The sequence below is a fragment of the Oenanthe melanoleuca genome, chromosome 4 (assembly GCF_029582105.1).
Source record: "Oenanthe melanoleuca isolate GR-GAL-2019-014 chromosome 4, OMel1.0, whole genome shotgun sequence".
Taxonomy (NCBI): Eukaryota; Metazoa; Chordata; class Aves; order Passeriformes; family Muscicapidae; genus Oenanthe; species Oenanthe melanoleuca.
In genome coordinates, this window is record NC_079337.1 from 39,693,725 (window position 1) to 39,715,630 (window position 21,906).

The window sequence follows — 21,906 nt, forward strand, 5'->3', positions numbered from 1 at the left end:
TAAGAAGCAGCATTTCACACTGCATCAGAGAGTAGAATACTAACACTGTCTTTGCCAAACTTTATGAGCTTGTTTCCTAATCATCTACATTACCATAATTGCTGAAAATATGTTCCAGAGTGCTACTCATAATTGCCCTCCACCACACTGGGAAGTAAACAGCAGGAGTGGCTCTGCAAGCAAACCAGGTCATGAAACTTAGGAATTAAACATCGAATTTATGGGAGAAAATAATCAAGCTGCTGAAAAGTACTTTTGCCTTTAATTTTTAATGCTTTATTTGTAAATAATACTGAAGAAAAAACAATTGAATTCCACACCACAAGCTTACACTCCTATCTGTGTCTGGAGTCAGGGTGTGGAGTGCTAAGCTGACTGCAGTCAACAAACCCAAAGTCCCAAAGCTGTATTCAAAGGTTGGGGAGTTGGTTTAGTTAGTTTGTTTATTTTTAAAGGATCAGAATTCAGGGAAGGGATGAAAACAGTCCAAACTTAACATAGGAGGAGAGGTAATGCTGCTGTTTGTGGCACATCTGGGGAAAGAGAGGTGCTGCCTTCCCTCTGCTGGACTCCTGGTGTCAGAGTCACTGGGGGTGCACAGTGCTGAAGGTCTCATGCACTGGGAGCCCTGAGAGCAGGACTGCTGCTCAGAGAGCCAAGAGGAAAAGTCTGCTGTGCTTTTGGGGACTGGATCAAGGGTGGGAGGGAAGGCACATCACTGTGCTGGGATTTTTGCCAGCACTGCAGAAGCAGAACAGGAGATACGGGTGGGGGCCAAAGTATTTTCATGCTCTGTTTATCTGCAGCTGGTTTAAAATAACAGCAAACCTCAGACATGCTGTCAAAAACCTAGAGACTTAAATAAGGGGCTGAGAAAGAAAAAATAGAAAACAGGGGGGAATAAAAGAAAGATTCTTGGCATTCAAGTGTGGTTCTGTCCTCATGGGGAAGGAATGAAGACAGCTGGAAAAGAGTTGCTGAAGGAAAAAAGGGAATTGTTTCAGTAGGAAAACTGAGCCTGAAACTCTCTAAATAAGAATCATCAAGAGACCATCCAAAGTGCTTGTCTGCCAATACTCAAACTGTGTAGGCTAAAGAGTATATGCAATGTCTATCTGACAACCTTGGATTCTTCCTCATAATAATGCTGTCATTAGCTTTTTCAAATGCACAAAAAATGTGTTATTCTTTTTTTTTTTTTTTTTTTCTCCTCCCCTCCATTTTGTTTGTTTGTTTGTTTTTTCTGCTACAGCTTTTCAGGTTGTAACAAAGAAGGATGGCAGTCAGTAGTGCTCTGTAGACCTCTGGAGCTCCATGTTTTATTTCTCAGAGGTATTCCAGGTGACAGCAATATGCCAAAGGAAACTCAGCTGCTTCTGTGGAAAGGATAAGTGATCTCAGTGACTGCAGACATCCTTCATGAGTAGCTTTCAGCCAGATAAAATACCTTATTTCAATATATTTTCACCCAGAGAAGATATCTTTCAATGACATTTTGCATTAGTTGTTGGTTCCTCTGTAATAAATTCCTGATGGCTAAAAGTGAGCATCAGGAATAGGTATGTGGAGAACGCAGGAGTTCATGGTGGCTATGTGAAGTCCTTATGACTTTGTTTAAGATGAACTACATGAGGGAATGTCTGATCTTTTCATGGGTTTATACACCAGCATGATATGTAATTCATTGAGGCCTTTAGACTCATAGATAAAAGTATATTGGTGTTATTAAGTGTTATGTTGCTTGTGCTTTCTGGTATCAATAGGTGACTTGCACTAAATGAGAGGCAGTTTATGACCTTTATTTATTCTCCCTTCTAATCTACCTCCCTGGGGAAAAGTAATTTTTAAAAAGCTAACAACCAAAGAACCTACCTTGATCTTGTTAAAGAAAAGCCTGGTCTTATACTTAAATCTTCCAATGTTCATGTTGGAACAGAAGAGAAACATCAGCTCTTTAGTTGTTGTTTTGATTAATGGCAAGTGTCTCTGGCTGTCCTGAAAGTCAATAAATCTCATAATCTTACTTAGAGATGTAGAAATTTTGGTAGGGGCAAGTGCCATTATTGGTGTATTGCATGGCAGCATTAGCCTGGCCAGATTTTTTTTGTGTGCAAACAAGATCCCTGATCCCAGAAATTTTCAGGCTTGTTCAGATACAGATGAAATACTCCATATGTACTGTGACAGCCTGGAGAGCAATTAGTTAATCATAAAGTCAAGGCACATTCTTTTGCTGCTCAGGTGGAATCAAATTTTAAAACTCAAACTTGTAATAGCTTTCTCTGTAATCATTTTAATAGAATTGTAAATCAAAAAACCCATTAAACTGGCAGTTTAAAATGGGAGTTTCCATTAAACTGGCAATGCAGTGTTTCCTACCACTGCTGGTGCTTTGCCTAATGCCTGAGTTTAAAGTCTGACTTCTTGAAAGTGACCTGAGCTGTGAACAAGAAGACATAAAGCCTCTCATTTCTTCTTGCTGGGAGAATTAGAAATCTTTGCAGTGAAGATCTGGAGAGATCCCCTAGTAAGTCCATTTCCTCTGCTTTCCCAGCAGAGGGGAGTGGAACAGTTTGGTATAAGCTCCTAGTGTAAGTTTAATTTGTTCTGTGGAAAGTTATTATTCTGCTGTAATGAAAAATGAATCTCTGATGCTGAAAAACAGCAAACTGTATGGAATTAAAATAATTCACATTGGCACTCCTTGTAGGAAAACTGTGAATTCCAATTCGCTGCCTAATTTCCTGTATGTACGGAGGATTCTTTGAAAAATTATTGCTTTTTTAAAAGTGAAATATCTGCATTAAAATACATCCAAATTGCATTTCTACTTTAAAAAGGAGGCACTATTATTTTGCCTCTGAGCAATTATAGCAAATATGCAATAGTAAATACTTATAGGGAAGCATTTCCTCCAGTAGTAAATTGATTGTTTTTCCTGTTGTCTTTGTGCTGTAAATCACATTATAGATAAGTATAGATGCATTAGAAATACTGTGGATTGCTGCATGCTACAAGAACTTTTTCATGTCTTATGCAGTAGACTTTGGGATTTCCTTGGTATTGTGATGGGTTTTGATTTTGTTTTATTTTGGTTGGTTGGGGTTTTTTTGTGGGTTTTTTCCTTCTTTGTAAAATTTTTTCTGCAGTTACCCTTTATGTTTCTGATATTTTTTTTCCCATCACAACGTGATGTTAGAAAATACTGAGTTAGTTCTCATGTTTTTGTTAGCTGGTTTATTTGTGGAAGTACAATGATACCAAAGGAAGAGGATGTACAAGATGTACAGGACATGCAAGAGTTTAAGGGGAGTTTATAGGAGCTAAAGCAAAGTTAAAGTGAGCTGGAACAAAAAACCCCAAGAATCAGTGCAACTTGAAGAAGGACTAGCTTAAACAATAGATATTGGGCTTGGAACTGAAAATATGATGGAATACCTAGACATCCCTTTCTGTGCTAGGAAATTGTTGAACCATCTGAAGTGCAGCATTGTCCTAACATGACTGTGCTGTGCTCTGACCTGAGTTTATCACACAACTCTGCTGTGATTTGCTGCTCTACACTGAGGTACCAGATTCAATTGTCGGGCTCATATCTGTACTTCCCCTCCATTTCCACTGACTGTAGCATCTCATAGATTTTGTTACATCTCCCAATAACCTCTTTGCTTATTTTTGTCCCCAAAGCCATGTACAGGGATTTGGAGAATGGTATGGTTTTAATTATGACAGCAGATCTGAAAAAAATGTCAGTTCTGGGGTGATTAGGATGAAGCCTCCCTGAAGATTACTGTGTTGCCCATCTCTAATACAGCATCATTTTTTGAATGATTCCTCTTTTGTTTGAGTGGTGCTAAGGGAAAGAGGCTTCTTAAGGAAACACCATCCATAACATGTCTGAAGCTTCTGTGTTGCTGTGCTTTGATTCCATTTTTCCATTCATGGTTCACTATATAAGAACTTTAGGCATGAGCATTTTGGTTTCAACCTTGTGCCCAACATGTTGAGTAGGGAACAAGTCATATTCAGCATATTGCCCATATTGTCACTGGGGAAGGAAGGAGGAGCAGTGTAGGTGTAGAAGGAGAAGGACAAAGGAGCTGCTTCTCTGTTCTGGACTTCCTGAAATTTGGCTGTTTTGGCAGATGACTTGATGCCATAATATTGTCTGAATGCAACTAATCTTCTGAAACCTATTTGTTGGAAGAACTGGGCTGAACAGTTAAGAAAAAATTTATCTGATTAATACTGAATGAGTCCACACTATCCAAAACTTTGGCCTTCAAAGAGTCTAAAACTTTAAGATTGGCAGAATGGATGGGTGTGAGCAGTAGAATTACTGTAAGCACAGAAAAGAAATGGAATTAAGAGATTTTACATTTTTTCCTGTAAATTTATTGTGCTTATTACCAGAAAGGTTTTTTTGGCTCTCAGTAAACCTCTGATTTTTTTTACCTTTCACTAAAATTTCAGAGAAGAAAAGTTTTTTAAAATACTCTAAAATATCTTTCAATAGCTTTTCACTAGGTGGCGCTTTAGCTTTAATTTGTCTTTCAACGGCTGTGATGAGAAAATGAACATCTAAGAGGATATTTTTATTTCTATAGCTGATAAGTAATAATAATTAAACTTCCATCTTCATTTGTAGAACTTGTAGAATTCAAAGGCAGCAGATATGTTTAGCTCCACATTTCTTCATGGAGCATTAAAAGCCTGTAGCACATGAAGCCTGACCAAGTTAAACAAAAGCCATTTGCCCACAGCACTTCAAGTGCTAATAAATAGTCATAAAACTGCTAAAAACCACTGAGCACCTCTGCTCTCTCTGGGGTTTTGGTTTGTGGCCAGCTTGGGCACAGTGTAATTGTCTGGCCCTGAATCAGAGAGTTTGGGAGACAGAGTTGGGGGAACAAGCTTGGGCAGCTGTGTGTAAGCCTGGCCCTTATGAGCTTAAAACAAATTTAACAGTAACATATGGATGGCTCTTACCACCAAAATCATACCCATCTCTTAAAAACCCCTTTGTCAGATTTTCATATCTGGAAAAACCTGTAGTGAGATTTTCTGGAATGGATAAATTGCTCAGAATTGAGAAGAGATGATAACCCAAATTATTAGTCTCCAGCATTATCTCTAAGACAACCAAAGGGAACCATGTGGAACAATGTCCCAGGTACTACAGATTCTTGAGCAGTGTGATAAGTAATATCTTGCTCTTCTAATACAGCTCTATCATTTGAGAGTGGCTGCTGATCTTAGTAAAACTTAGACCACTCAGGCAGGAGGAAAGAGATGTTCTTTCTGTGCATCAGTGAACAAAACAAAGATTTAGAGTTAGTGTTATTATTGTGGATTAAAAACATGTGACTTCAAGTTGTACCAAGAAGGATGCTTAAAAGGACTGTTTGGGGTAAAGAGAATGAAGCAGTGGGTAGGGAGCAGTTGAGGATGTTGTGGAACTTCTATCACTGGAAGTATTTAGGACTAGGTTACACCATGGTATAACTGGCCCTGCCTTGCACATGTGGTGGTCTGGACCTTCCAGTTGCTGCCTATGATCATGAACAGCAATACAAAACCATGTGGTTTTGGTTTTTTTTCTATAATACATGTGTATTTTGACTATTTGTCTATTTATTTTGCATTCCCATTCTTTAACTGCTTCAGTCCTTTCATTCTCCTGCAAAAAACCCAGAATTCTTTATTATGGACTTAGTTTTCTTACCTGCTTCAAGAGAAGTTGTTCTTGTTTAGAAGACTCAAGTCCATATGAAATCATGATAAAGTGAAAGAAATAAAGGTAAATGAAAAGATTAAATAGGCTTAAACATTACTGATATAAATATATGAGTTAATTGTGCTGTCTATTCATGTGATTTTGCCACTAGCCCAAGAACACACCAGCCTTTGCACTGACCTGGTTGTGCACAGAGCCAGCCCTTGTCTGTGCCTCAGCCTGAGCTGCTGGGGCTTGGTTTAACCCTGTGAAGTGGTCAGTGATGCTACCTGCCCTGTTTTGGGCTGGAGTGATGGAAACTGTGTGTGGTAAAGGCCAAAGAGAGCCACAGTGAAGCAAACAGCATGCTGGGGTGTCAGGGCTGGGAGAACACTGTTCAAACTTGACTGGGAAGCAAGGGCAACACACCATGATAAAACACATGAAAAGTTAATTTCTAGAGGATCTTTGGGATACCCAGCAACAACATCATTCTTCTCTCAGTGAAGAATTGAGGATGAGATAGTTGCTGTATGTGAAATGTCCCTCCATCCAGCAGAAATATCACAGGGAAGCCTGAAACCATCGACCTCTGAATGCATAGAAACATAGGAAGGGCAAGCACACACCAGAGAAAAGAGATATGTAGTTGAAAGGGCTATTTTCCTTCTAAAGCAATTTTTCCTGCATTATTAATAAAGGTTTTCTGTGTTAATTGGACAATATGGAATATTAAGATATTAAAACATTAGCTGGACTGGCAATATAGTTTGAACCTCCATATATGATGCATTCCCTTTTACTCTAATGAAGATTTTTTTCAGTGGAACAAAAAGTAAACAGAGATTTACTTCAGGTTATGGAGGCATGCAAGGGAAGAGTAGAAAACCTTCTTAAGGCAGTAGCAGAACTTCAGTTTGAAGTATTGTCATGTGTTGATTGGAAAACAAGGAGACCACTCCTTTTACAAGTCTTTCTGTTGCTGAACTCTTGTATTACTCTGCATTATACAAGAGAAGCTCCTCTTGGTTGGCCTCCAGGCACTACCTAATGATAAAACACTGGTAAAATAAATAACTTATAGTGTCCTCACAAATGCAGTTCATACTGACATATAAGGATTTTGTGCTCAGTATTAATTCTTTTTTAATTTCTACAGAATGTTCTGCATTTGTTATTCCTTTAAAGCTGCAGCAGTGAGATTCATAGGACTGTGGGAAGGTCACATTTACCACAGAAAGTTAACATCTCTGTCTCTTGTGGTAGCAGGGAAAAAAGCTGACAAACATAACCTATGGCCATTCTAGAGGCTTACAAGCTCCCATTAGTATTTGTAAGCAGTTTTTCTGAACAAAAATCCTCCTGATATTAATTTTTTTTCATTATTTTTGAAAATCTGACTCACAGCCTGGCAGTACTATATAAACCTCCAGACAAGATGAAGGGTAAATCTCCTGAACTAAAAATGTAGGCCAAATGTCCCACTAGAACTTAAATACAGCAAATCTGACCTGACCTTCTTGCATTCCCTTTTATCTATAGCACAGACTCTTAAAAGATATTTAGATTGCTGTCACTGGTTCCTCAAAGGTCAACATGTGCTGCTGAAGCACTCCAAACCTGAGAGCCACAGCTTGGTGCTGCTTTTCCATTCCAGAAGTGAGCTCCATACCAACACTACCCAGACTTACAGATAGAGATAAAATTGCCCTGGGAGAAGCACACTTGGAAAAGAGATAGGTAGGGTAATCTTGAGGGATGTGACACAGCTGTTTATTTGAAGCATGCCACTTACTCTTTTGTCTCTTCAAAATTATCAGGTATGATCCCTCTCTGCATTTCTGTGCTCTGGCATGACTTGTGGAATTTTCTGAAGTAAATACTACTATTACTGCTACTACAATTGTTGTATCATCAGGAAATTGTCCTCATTTTGGCCAGGGCAGAGTTAGTTTTCTGGTGGTAGCCATAAGTGTGTGGAGCCTGAAGCCATATTTTTTATTCTAGTGTAGTTTTTTCTTCTATACTACCAATCACTGGTGGATGTGGAAGTAAGGGATTCTGGTTTCTGAGAAGGAAGGAAGCTTCAGCTGGAAAGAAAGGGGACATGCAGCCCCTCCACAGCAATTTTGTCCTTTTCCAGGGGAGCAGGTGGCAAGCAGAGCAGTGGGATGGCACTGGTCCCAACAAAATAGTTTGTACATCATTGATTTTCGTTGTCTCAGGCTTGGGAAAAAAATGTGGTGGAGGGATCAGTGGGGAGGCACCAGCTAAGTTCACATTGCATAGACTTGGTGAGCATTTTTTGCATGGAAATCACCCCCTTTTGGTATACCTTTGTAATTAATGTTTTTGATGTTGCTGTTCATTATCTTACTGCTTTCCCAGTAAATTCTTATCTCAACCTGTAATCTCTGCCTTTTGCCTTTCTGTCTGGAGGTGACTGGGGGGAGGGTAGTGCCTGTGTGGGGTAAATTTCCAGTGGGGCTTAAACCATGACAGGAATTACAGCAATATTTTCAGCTGCTACACCTGTGCTTGGATTCATGGGGAGGCTCCCAGCTGCATTTGAGGAGTGCACATAGAACACTGTGATGGCCAGCTACAGTACTTTGGGGCAGACAAGGTTGTAGAGAGACACCCCATGTTTTCTCAATGCATTGTTTGAACACAAGGAATACCCAGAGCAGAATGACTCAGGTCCACCTGATAGTGAGACACTTAATTTTCAACGAATTGCTTTCTGTACCTTATTACTCACAGTTGTGTGTGGCATCAGAGCAGCCTATATCTGGGTGTAGATTTTGATGCAGTGCAAAAGGTTATTTTGTAAAACATCTAACACATGATGTTTCATTTAGTCCAGTGAAACTCTAGATTATATCCTATGAATTTAATGAAAGGATTAAGTATGTTGCTTAGAACAAAAATCCTCTAGTAGCATTAAGTGTTACAGGATAACTAGTCATTATAAATGGACTCAGCTTATCTCTTTGACCTGAGCTCATATGAGAGACATTCCCCCAGGTCTAAAACAATCTATGTCTGACTTGGGTTCTCTGTGAGTTGAGCTCACTTCACTAATTCTTATGACTTTGATTCTTGTTTTATTCATCTCTAGCTACAGAATAGCAAAACATTTTAAGGCCAGATGCATGGGGAGAAATGCTTTTGATGAGATAAAAATTACATTTCAGATAGAGGTGCAATTACATTTCCTTAAGGAAGATTGCAGGAACAAACAATGCAAGTTAGTTTCTAGACTATGATACATGGGCGATTCTATGCTAAAATTAATTATTTCTATGTGGATGAGATGGAAGTGACAGAAGAATATGGAGGGTAAATGAACAGATTATTCATGTGCACACACGTATGGGTTTCTTTTTCAGAAAATAAAATAACTAGAATTTATTTATTTATTTTATTTTTTTTTTAGGAAACTGAATAAAAATGATAATCATATGCAATAAGCTAACAATATTAAAATCAGTTGCTGGCACTTTACTAAAATTTGTATTTCAGATGTTATGCCCAGTTCTGTAATAGATCTGCTGTTCTGTTCAGCAGATGCTTATGCATCTTGCTTCTAATGTTCTGTCAACAGACAGGTTTGATTGGTTTGGGTAATTCCATTTTTCTTTAATTAATGTTCAGTGCATGAAGAGTTTCCCAGGAAGGTTTTTTTAAGTGTGGTAGAGACAGCATAAGGGCTTCTGGCACTCTGTAGAAGTGACTCATAACTCAGACACTCAACAACTACAGATCAATTTTTTGTTGTGAGGCTACCTTTTAAATTTATTAGCACATGAGGAGTTCAAAGAAAAAAAAAAAAAATCTCTGAGACTAAGTATCCAGAGAGATTTTAGTCAAATTAGGGTATCTCATATCTCTTCCAGACGTTGTATTGAAGGGCTTTTACTTCTGTGTTCTGTAATTAGGCTAAAAGGCAGAAAGTAAAAGAGCATAAAACAAAGTGGATTTTCAGATGTTCCTTATTTTTAGACTGAAAAAATTTCTCATGAAGTTTATAATGTTTTATTAGGTATATCATGAAGTTGATTTTCATAATGTTTCAGCTCAGCTTTATTTTTTTCAGGCTACTGGGCAAATCATTGAAAGAAATTATGATTTTTTTTTAACAAAATAAATATATTTGAAAATTTTGATGGCATTTATTAATTTATCATGATTAAATACAATTGTACTTGTACAAAGACTCTAAATTAAAAGAAAGGAACATCTGACTGAATTTTCTAGAGCACCTGATTGTGTACTTTCTAGTGTAGGAAGCATTTGACATTTTGAAAGTGCTGTCCAGATCTTGCTTCAAATCCAAGTCTCCAGGATCACTTAATGTTTATTCTTCTGTTTGCCTCTGTCATCATAAAACCATAGAATGGTTTGGGCTGGAAGGGACCTTAAAGATCACCTCCTCCAATCCTGTGCAGTGTGCACCTTCCCTTAACTCCCATTGCTCAAAACCTGATCCAACCTGGCCTTGAACACTTCCAGGGATGGGGCATCCACAGCTTCTCTGGGCCACCTGTACTCCACTACCCTCTTTGTAGAGAATGTCTTCCTAATATCTAGTATACATCTCTCCTCTATAAGTTTAAACCTGTTTCTCCTTGGGCTCTCACTATCTGCCCCTGTAAAAAGTCACTCTCTCAGCAAGCTCAGGTGAGCACATCTGGCACACACATGAAGCAGCAACAAGAAATCCTGAATTTTCAAGTCTGATTTAAACACCAAACAATTCTGCAGCCAGCATGAGAATAGGGGCAGATGGTGACACTATTGGCAGCTGATTTGTACAAAAAGGAGAAACTTTCTCATCACACTTGGGTGCTGTATGTGGAAATTCAGGTTCTAAGTGTGTCCATCAGGTCTCAATTTTTTATTTGATAAATAAGGTTCTTAAGACATTGTGGTCTCTGATGTATTCCCTTCTCTATATATTGCATGAAGTTTTTAAGAATACAAGGTCAGAAGAGTTCTTTGGCATCAGAGAAGGAGTTAGAAAAAACTGGAGTGTGTGCTGGTGTTGAGCAGTACATGTACAAAGGCTGGACCTTCCATGGCAATTTTAAACCATGGAAAAAGACTAAAGTTTATGACTCAGTGGAAGATTGATGAAAGACCTTATGCAAAAAAAATTACTGATGAGAAAAAATGGGGATGGACTGGGAGAGCTAAATATACTTTGGCAGCTAAAGCATGCAAATATATAACAAAGCAAGCAAGGGGAGGAAATAGAGTATTCTTATCTTTTGGACTTTATTCCATTAACACAAAACCCCAATACTTTAAATAAATAGAGGAAATAGAGAGGGCCATTCTGTCCATCAGCACTATAAGGTAATATATAAAAATATATCATACAGAAAGAAAATGAAAGAGTAGCAGTACAAATTATAGTTTGCTGATGAATGTTCAAAGTCCAAGGAAGCACAGAAAGGATTACCACAATTTGTGGTTATTTTGGCCCTTTTTTGAAAACTACAGATGCCAGCTTGAACTGTCCCAGCTATATTTCAGCCAGGGCAGCATTTACATTCTCCTCATCTACCTTTGACTTGCAGCTTCTTTGAAGAATTATCCTTTTCTTTCCTGTCTCAAAACCAGCCTTGCTATGTTGCAAAAATGAAATGGGTGTCATGGACTCTTAACCCTGAGTGTCAGAGCACTTCAGATGTAGCTGAGACAATCCATACACATTAAGCAAAAAATTCCATCTGGAGTGAACTCAGAGGTAAAGTCTTAAGATGATAAAAGTAGCTGATGCTTAGTAGAACAGCTCAGGATTCACACCAAGGAAAGGGAAATGCTGGCCCTACTCAAGCTGGAGAGTAGCTCACCTCTCCCTTTCATGAAGCCAGAGCTTCTCTTTGCAGGACATCATCCTGTGTGCTCTCTAGTGGTGCTAACAGAATGACTTCTGAAAGCTCTGCTGCACCACAGGAGGGGACTGAGAGCTGTGTTCCTGTGAGTGATCCCTGAGCCAGGATCATATGATGGCATGCCCAGGTGGGGCCATGGGCTGCCAAGTGTGCTGCAAAAGCCCCAGTGGGTCCAGAAGCAATTTAATGTTCTTCCAGAGTAAATTAGCTCTGTTCACAGCAAGGCTAATTAGCCTGGATTCAGCATAGTCCTGATGCAACAGTGTTCTTGCTCTCTTTTGCTTTTGTGCTTGTTTGGCACTGGGGTGCTTATTCATGGTGCCAAATTGCCCTGCTCAGATGCCTACAAAGCAGAACATTCCCTACTACCTGCACAAGTAAGCAGGAACTTCACTTGGTAAGTGTCTCTCCACATTCCTCTGAGGTGCTATGAGTCCTTTTTCTCAGCACAAGAGCTTTTATCAGTAGTGGTGACTATTGTCTGAGGATTGTTCTGGTAACTGACACCTTGGTTGCTTCACTGGGTTGAAACTCAGTTATTTATAAGGCTTAGTCACTGTGTAGAACAGATGTAACTTATTGTCCTGGGAACCATTCAGGATTCACAGACATGCATGTTTGTCATGAAATGTGGAGGTTCTGTCAGGTCTTCAGAATGAGGGAAAAAATACTTGTATTTTATATTTGGAAAGTTAATCGTGCATTAGAGTGACAACAGTAAAGCTGTATGAATAATTGTTTTTATCCCTTGGCAGATGAACCAAACTTGAAAGATTATTCAGGTCAAACTTCAAAGCAAGTCTATTTGGTGAATCAAATGCATTTCATTTTCATGTTGTCCACTTTTCACAAAATAAGGGAGCCAAAAAGATAAGTTGCTGAGAGAAGCTGCTGACCTTTCACAGAACAGAGAGGAGCAGAGATCTGATCTTCTTGGAAGTACTCCCATATCATTAGCCAATTATCAGAGTAGGGCTGTCTCTGTCACCTCAAGCATATGCTGCATAAAAAAGCCCCATATTGAATAGATAACGATGTTTCACTCAGATATTTTGTTACTGTTCTAACAGTCTCAAATAATTATTTTTCAGTGTTCTCCTGAAGTGAAGGAAACTTGGTCCTATTTTCTGCAAGCTTTATAAATACATTGACCTTAAACTGTGCCATCTTCAGACCTCTTTTATGACCAGTTTCAATTCCCTGGGAACCATGCACTCAGTATAATAGCAACTTTTATAACTTGTGAAGTCTTTAGTTAATATCTTAACAGAAAGAACACATTTCATTTTTTAATAAGAATTTTTGCTTGATCTGTTGGGAAAAAACCAAAATCTTGCACTTATTCAGAAAATCCTGATTCTGTTCATAGTCTGCTGAGAGGGCTTTAGATTTATTTCATACCTCACAGGTGCACTGAAGTGTTAAGAGCAGAGGAATCTTACTCATTTGGACTCAGCCTGTCTCAGCTGCTACACCAGAGATGCAAAGTGGCTGCTGCTTGGACTGCCTGTGTTGGGACTGAGTAAATAGCACATTTTCTCAAGCACATGCAGTAGTGTGGATAAAGAACTGCTCCATTTTTGAGAGGGGCTTATAATACTAGCTTTATAGTTTTGGAGAGTAAAGGTGAGCATCTAAACATTCATTGCCTCTTTTATTGGATTTTAGATGGAGTACCAGATTCTGTCTCATTGCATATTTAATTTTTCCCATGGCATAGCAAAAGAAAGGAAAAAATTGAATCTCACAGCTTTTACTTTAGCAATCTGGAGAAGTCATGACCTGGAGGTATTAGGGAAAATGAAGACTCTTAGCCACTCAGCCTAGCAAACCTAAAATTGCCTGGACTACCCTCACACTTTTCAGTCCAGTTGCTTTCAGGACTGACCACATAGTTCAGTTTCAAAGTGAGTGCAGCTTAGACCTTTGGGAGCAGCACAGCTCAAAGCACAAAGGTCTCTGACCTTTTCCTGTGGCATCAGACACTTTTTCTCACCTACTCTCTAAGACTTTGGATTCAGAAGATTTCCACTCTATTTTATTCCTTGCTACTACACTCTCAGATTTGAAATAGAGAGAGCCTTAACCTTTGAGGACACCTTTGTGCTACTATGCCCTGTTAGTAAAATTAATGTTAAATAGTGCAAAATTGCATATTGAGTATGTCTGGATTGCTGGTCACTGACTGGAAATAATGTTATACAAAAGGTAATAAAGTAAATAAGTTTGTACACAGTTTGAACTATTAGGGAGGACTTGAAATTATGGATTTCTTCTGTGACAAGGGAAAGATAATCATGCTAGAGGTGTAATCCTGCCTTCTACCAGAGCTGGGATTTTGACCCAGGACTTTACCTGGGGAAACAGAGCTCTCTTTGTTGACTTGTTCACTGTAACATCAGGTCAAATAGATCTCTGATTTCCAGCTGGATAGAGAGAGGTGAGGATCAAAGGAAATGGAAAGATTTGCAACAAAATGTGCAGAGTCTAGCAGACAAAGCTGATATAAAGATAGGATCAAGAGAAACCTTAGGCTTGATGTTTTGAAATTCTTGTTTTATCTAACTATTTTTAAGCTTTGCATGGCCTAAAACCAGCATTAGTTGACTTTCTGGAAAAAGAAGCTTCTTGATTTGATCCCTAGGGGGCCAGAGTGCTTCTTGCTGGATATTAGGGAGGAAACCAAAGGTGATATTTTGCTGTGAAGATAAAAAGCATTTTCAGTATATAATTCAATGCAGAAAAATCTGGCAGAATGCATTACATTCCTTACACCAGAGAGAAAAAGAATGGAAAGTGTTGTGGTGCTGCCTCTTTTTCCTGCATGAGAATTGACTGACACCTCCTCCATGAAGAAGCATCATGCTGTTTTATCAGTTACAGGCACAATGCAGGAAGGCACAAAGGATTTAACAATGACACATTTAGCACTTCAGGTAATTTCTGCTATGAATACTCTGAAATTCACAAAGCACTGAGGAAGACTTTCTTAGTGGTACTTTGAACCATCAATAAATGAAATATGCAAAATGTGTGTAACAATTAAGACTGTATTTGTTGACTTGAATTATTAAAACTCATCAAGCAACTACAGTTAAAGTGTATTAATTCATAGGTGGAAATATAAAATGGCAAGTTGTTTCATTTAGTTAAAATTTTGATGTAAGAGTGTGGTAAGTAATGAAGGCTCCCAAAAAGTTCAGTATATGGAATCACAGGCAGTACTGATACATGCATTTGGAAAGAGAAAAAAGTTCGGGGTGTGTTTTGTGCATGCTTATTGGGGAAATAGAAAATCTTTTGTATTAGGAAAAAATTCAGTAGAAAATACTGTTTTATTAAACGTATTTTTTTCCCAAATGAATCTTAAGTTTAGAGTCTGTGTTTCTATGGATATAATCAATGAGATTTTTTGTTTTAAAGGTGAATAACAGATATTAATGTTACAGATGCTTATCCTCTTTTCTGGCGAATTAAAAACGAGCACGACTCTAAGAATTTAGATGGTAAATATATATTATTGCATGGTTCTGCCCACAGACTTTTTACCCAGTAAGATACAGATGATGATAAAAAATATTAATAGCCTTTAATTTTGGTGAATGAATAAGTCTACAAGGCAAAGAAAGAGAATAGAGTACATCTACTCTACTTCCTGAGTGGATGGAGATGCTTTGTAGCACTGGTAGCACTGTAAGGTTAACTTTCTCTTTGTTCTAGTATTAAGTGATAAAATTAAGTAACTGAATACTGTGTAACTTTGGAATGAAAAAAGAAAAAGAAATGGACTAATTTCTTATGAGAGGAAATACATTTTAGTGTATTGCACTGGGTGAATGCTCAGTGAAACAGAGCCGGAATCACTGAATCAGATCTCTCTGTGAAAGTGCAATGAAGGTCAGCATCATAATGATGGGAAATGCAGCTGATTATTCCCTTGTATGCCACTTCTGGAACTCAGGGCTCTGTATCCTAGAGAAGCTGAAGGAAAAAGTAATTTGCAGGATGACTCATTGAAGAGTCACTTAGATGTTTCAAGTAAACGTCACATTCTGGCCTGTTCAGAGGTCTGCAAAATGAATAGAACCCTTAAGAAATAGGAAATTGATTGTAAAGCCTATCATGGTGCAAATGGAGTCAGTGCAATTCTTAAGACAACTCTCCCTGCCCTTATTTTGAGTTGCAAATATTCGCTACAAAATGAATTTTTTCAACAGCTCGGTTTTCTCAGTGGAATATTATGGAGACCAGGCTGTGTGTATGTGTAAGGGCTGTGTGCATGTGAAGCAGCCAGTTTTCTCCCACATGATCAACACAGATCTTGATTACCACATATTTCATAAATCTGGCAGATGAGGTGTATCATCAATGGTTTATCATTGTGTATCCATCTGAAAAATATTGTTAGGTGGTCTATTTTTCCATTAGAATTCTATTTTCTGTGTTATTTTACATATTTTTACAGTGTTTTGTCTTTCAGATGCTGTAGGAGGAGATACTGTACATTGCAGGTATCACTGCAATTGTAAATCAAAATTCTGATGTTACCCAATAGAGGTAAAGTATGCACCATTTACTTACTTGCTGTGATTTTAAAGAATTATTGAAAAACTTAATTGACTTTCAATAAGCAAATTCTTACTGCTTTCTAAGTACCTATATATTCATACAATGTATTTTGAAGCATGCTTTCATCTAGATCCATGTAAGTAAATACATGTTTTCATTTTAAAATGTACATGTGTATGTAATCATTATGTTATTTTACCCAGGAGTTCTACCTATAATTATTTACATGGATTATTCCATTTCTCCTCTCAAGCAGATCAAAAGAGGATCCACTTAGGTCCAAGTGGCCTGGCAGGACCTACAAGAAGATGAGTTGCATTAGTGCTTGCAGGCAATATCATGGAGAGCAGAATTCATGTGGTCAGCAAAGATAATTTTCCAATTGTTTCATTGATGTAACACGTAAAATTTAACATGGTCTTCTAATTGAGATCTGGATTGTTACAAAAGTATGAGTGGTATAAAGGAGATCTCTCAGGTGATCTTAGTCTCATTCTAGTAAAGAGTGCAACATGGATTCAGTAAATAAGTGAGAATTAAATACATATAAATGCACAAGTTAATTCTGCTCCAGTTTTCATTGCCTCAGTGATGCTAGAAAGAAGTCAATCTAAAGTAAACCTATGAATTTTGACAAACCTATCACTCATTTGCCTGAGAGACAGGTATGTACATGAGAGGTCTCCATTTGATACACTCCCTTGAGCAAAGACTAGGATCTGGATTTTTAGCTGAAGAAAACAGAAGTCTGATAGTGAGCATTTATTCCTATTTAAAGTGACTTGGTTGGCTCATGCCCTTAAGACTGATGTTTTTATATTAGATAACAATACTGGTTTTAACAGCTCATTCTCCTCCTTTTTTTAAATTTTTTTAAATTTTTGTGCCAGACAAAGCCATTCACTATATCAAAGTCTGACAGCAGCCTTTAAAACAAAGTGTGACCAAAATAACTTTTATGCTTTGAAAATCTATTTTATGAGATTCAAGGAAATTATATTTTTTTCTCTCAGATGAAAATGTGTAACAGACAATAATTGCTCATACCTCTTGTCACAGAGCCATTAGAAATATAAGTCACATACAGGTTGGGAGTTTCATTGTAGTATCATTCACCCTTTGCCATTGATTAGAGCATTCAACTTTTATGTTCAGATGCCTTCAAGAAACAGTTATGTGTTTTGAGGAGTTGATAATGTTGGATGTGTTTTGGACTTGGTTTGCTAACAAAAATGCAGAAGACTGAGAATGGCAGCTGGGTAGGAGGTTTTTACATCTGAAATAACTTGCAAATCTCCTCAAGCTTTTGATCTATAGACAGGGTTCCTCTCTAGAGCAGAAGCAATTTCAAATGTATCAGCAAAAGAGATTCAAAACAAGCAGTACCAAGATTCTAACCTGTGAATTCAATGCACAAGTATATTTATTTGCAAGTTCTGTTCCTGGATGAAACAAATAAAAATAAATACCAAAATAATTACAAGATTTTTTAAACTTATGTCGTGGTTTGAAGGACAGTTATCTGCTAATAAAGGCAGAAGCTTTTCTGTGAAATGGAGAATGTAAACCCCCTCCCTCCAAATTATTATAAATTTGAAATTAAGGGGCTCTCAGGCAAATATATGTGAATTAGGAATAACAGTTCTTTACTGAGAAAATTGAAATAGAAATACAAAGAACAATCCCAGCCCTAACAGAGTCAGAATACAACCTGACACAACCTGACACCCTGTCAGTCAGGGTGTTGGTAGCAGTCCCATTAAATGGTGGCTGCATCCTCCTGCAGTGGCAGATGTGGTTCAGCTGGAGCAGTGCTCCTGTAGAAGGTGCAGCCTTCCTCCAGAAGTCCAGGGATGATGTGGAAAGGTCTGGCTTCCCCTCTGTAATCCAGTGGAAAGAAGGTACCTTGGTGTCCAAAATCTCAGTTTTTATCTAGGTAGGAAATGTTTGGCTCCTCCCCCTGGCTGGAGCATCTCCCATGGGATGATGTAATTTTATCAGTCACACAGTGGGACTGAATGGCCCAGCAGCAGATGAAATCTTCCTGGAGGGAGGATGGGTTGTGGAAAAGATAAAGGTGATTGCCCCATCTTGTCTTAAAGATGGACCATTAGCAGACAATAGTGCCACGGAGATAAGGAATCACTGCCCCACCCAGCTTCAACAGATGGTGATAGAATATGCATTTCTGGCCACATCAACCCAACACAACTTGCAATACATGTTTTCATCAATATGTAAACATAAAATGTATAAAAACCAGAGTTTTGGAGAAAACTTTTGGACCTAAGAAGCAGGACTGTTTATTTTCTGCTAAGAATAGAGAAATAGACCCCTTCCAATCCTCACAGTCTTTGCTCTAAGGAGCTTGAGAGTTTACCAGAACATCAAAATAACATTTTTATTTTTAGTTTTCAACATACATACAAGGGATTCATAATTAACAGCAGTAATATTCAGTATGACTTACAGAGGTGTGGAATTGTTTTTGTCTTCTATTGTTGCTACTGTTTCTCTTAGACTGCAAATATTATTCTCAGATCAGTATAGATATATACCTCCTATGCTTTTGTGGTCCAGAGATGGAGCTGAAATTGTAGCTGTTTTCTCCCCTTCCCATCCCATTCTGCATTGCTTCTTCTTCTCCTCATTCCCCTGAAGAAAAGAAAAACGAGGCAGAAACCTGGGTTTGTGATATTTCAGTTAGAATGTTTTTATGGTACCATCACATATCTTGTCACCAGAATGAGATGTCAAACCTGCAGCAAACTACAGAATTTTCTCTTTTAACTTAGTCATTTTTTGGAATAGGCTCTGTGGTTGGTGTTTGTCCATCTCTGTTCACATCCTAACTACCACTAATCCTCCACTAAACCATTTGCTGGTGCAGGTAGCATTTTTACCCCAGTTAGTTTTCCAGAGACTTGAAAGCTAGGGGATAAGCAAGGGTCATTTACCATGTTACCATGACTACATTCAAGTAATCCTTTCCCAGCTGCTTTAAAGTTCTTAATGGCATCTTCCTGTTAACAGAAATTAAAACATACCACCTGGTAGGGCTGTGAAGAGTGTTGGCAAGAACTCTTCAGCAGTTTGGCATTTGAAGACATTATTTTCTTTTAGTCATATGCAAGTTATGAATTTTCACAGCACTTATGATTAAAAATAATTAGTTAGCCATAATAATTTCAACAACGATTGATGTATAGCTTTAGAATTAGAACAAAAATACATTTGAAGGCTTATTGAGACTACAAAAATTAGCTTTTTTAATGGAAAACATATTGAAAGTAGTTTTTATTCAGAACTGTAGAAATAAGACAGTGGACTGATGATACATTTGATACACATGAATGATGTAAAGTTGGCTTGCAAATAAATATAAGGAAGCTTGACCTAAAAGTCAGTTATGATCTTCTGCTGAGAAGTGCTTTGATATTTTTGGGGGGAACCTAAAACAAATTTTCTGGTGTTTTCAAGAAAGAAAAAGCAAAATTATTTCTGAGATGCTGTTGGGCTTTTATTAATTTTTAAATACTTGCACACTATGCAACTTCTGCATTATTTTATGGAGTTTTATTTTATGCAGTTTTATTTTATGCAGTTTAGTCATTATTTTTTTTTTTCCAAAAGAGCAAGCATAACATGCAGGATAAAATACCTATTTATTTTGTTTCCCTCCTGCATATTTTTAGCAATGCAAGTCACTCTTGAGGGAAAAAAACATTAATAGAATGGCACATCATCCACAGATTCTGAATAAGCAGAGTATAATGAATGATTAATTGTGAGGGCTCACTACTGTAGAGGGAAGTTCTGCAAACCAAAATATCGAAAATTATCCTCTCATTTTTGCAGATTTCTAACTAATAAATGAAACCCATAAGTGAAATATTTCTCCAGCACAAAAAGCCCTCTGCAGTTCTTGGCAGACAGGAGAAGAACAGAAGTCATGATTTCAAATTTATTTGAAGTCTGCATGCCACTGGGCAGTGTGATATGTTTGTACCTCCATCTGTCTTGAAGCTGATCCTGCTAGCTGCAGAAAACCTGGGGTACATGAAAGGCTCTGCCACTGGAGGTCTTTGAAGCCCAAACAGACTTGGTGATGAGTGTGTTACTGGTGTGGAAAGGAAACGTGCACAGAAGAAACACTTGAGTCCATCTGCACTTTCAAAAGAGAACACGGCTTACAGCCCTGCTTAAGGAAACCATCGAGTGAAATTGTTGCAAGGCAAAGCCTCAGAAAATTTTATGGGGAGATTTGACAAAACAGTTCGTGCACCTTGTAACTGAGGATACCCAGAAGAGAGATCCAAGAGTCAAGCCCTTCCCCTGCACTGTAAATTGCAATCAATTAATCTACTTCATTCTTATTTTGTTATTCTTATTCAATTTTTTCTCAAATTTAATATGTGAGTTTCAATGCTATTAAGTGATTTTTCTGCATTAAGTCAATTGCAGACAGACATATATGTGAAAATTTCCACTGTCATCCAAATATAGCCTCTTTGCTCTTGTACCAAGGAAGGACAAGGAAGAAGAGCTCCATTACTTCTTGTTTTATCTGAATTGCTGTTATTATGATTGGATATCTTCTACCCAGTGTCAGATATTTTTGTGTTTACACTGTGATATTTTAGATTGCTTCTGAAGATAATGTTTGGCATTTTTTACATTGTGACATCCAGTTTGACTCTTCAAACCTCATTTATAAACAGCAAGATTGTCTCTACAGTCTCAGGAATATTTTATACTTGAAAGTACTCACATATTTTTCTTTTGGCCATCTGTCTACATCTGCTTACTCAAATCAGTGTAGCCAAGGTCATCTTACATTTCTTGTCTAAGGCTGTCAAACTTATTTTCATCCTTGTCAAGTTCAGCCTTTGCTTTTTATCTTTGTGCTAAGGGGACATTTAGTGTGAGGTTCTGTTGGCATTTGTTTTTCAGTCCCCTTTTTGACATATCGCTTTTTGTGCCATTTATTGCTCTGTGACCGTTTTTGGTTTATTTTAAAACACAAGCTATTTTCTTTCTCTTTTTCGTTGTGTTTCTTATAACCTCCAATGCAACCTTAAACCCTTTCAGCAAAGCAAATAATTACAGTATTTGGTTTGCTGTTATTGTTTCATATGAACTGAACTCAGAAATTGATCCGAGTAACTTGAAAAGCAAATTACAAAGTTCTGGCTCAGAAGGTGAGAGCAGCCTCAAACATCTCTGAATGCTTGTTTTATCTCTGATTATTCTTGTATTTTGAACAACAGTAAAAAGTCACTAAGAAAAAAATTCTGTACTGTTAAGCATCATACTTAGGATATTTAAAAATGCTCTACAAAATGAAAGTTTGTGTATCATGATGTAAACGTATAATTTGTCTGGTTCATCACTGTCATCCTTATATTATGCTATTTGTGCTGATTACCTACAGACAAAGGAATCAAAGCTTATCTATAGCAGAATGGAAGTGACTTACTGCAAGTTTTTTTACTCTGGATCCAAAATAAGGTTGAGCCCAGGTGCCACACAGAGCTACAATGACTAGCACACAGACTTGTGCAGTGCTTGGCTGCTTCTTGGGCAATGCTTAAGGAAACATGGTGGTTGCAGCAGTTCAAGACATGCAACAAATAATTGATCAGAGAGTAAATTTTTTCTCCTTTCTTTGGGGAATTTTTCAGGAACATCTTCGAGGATGCTGAAACTTACAAATGG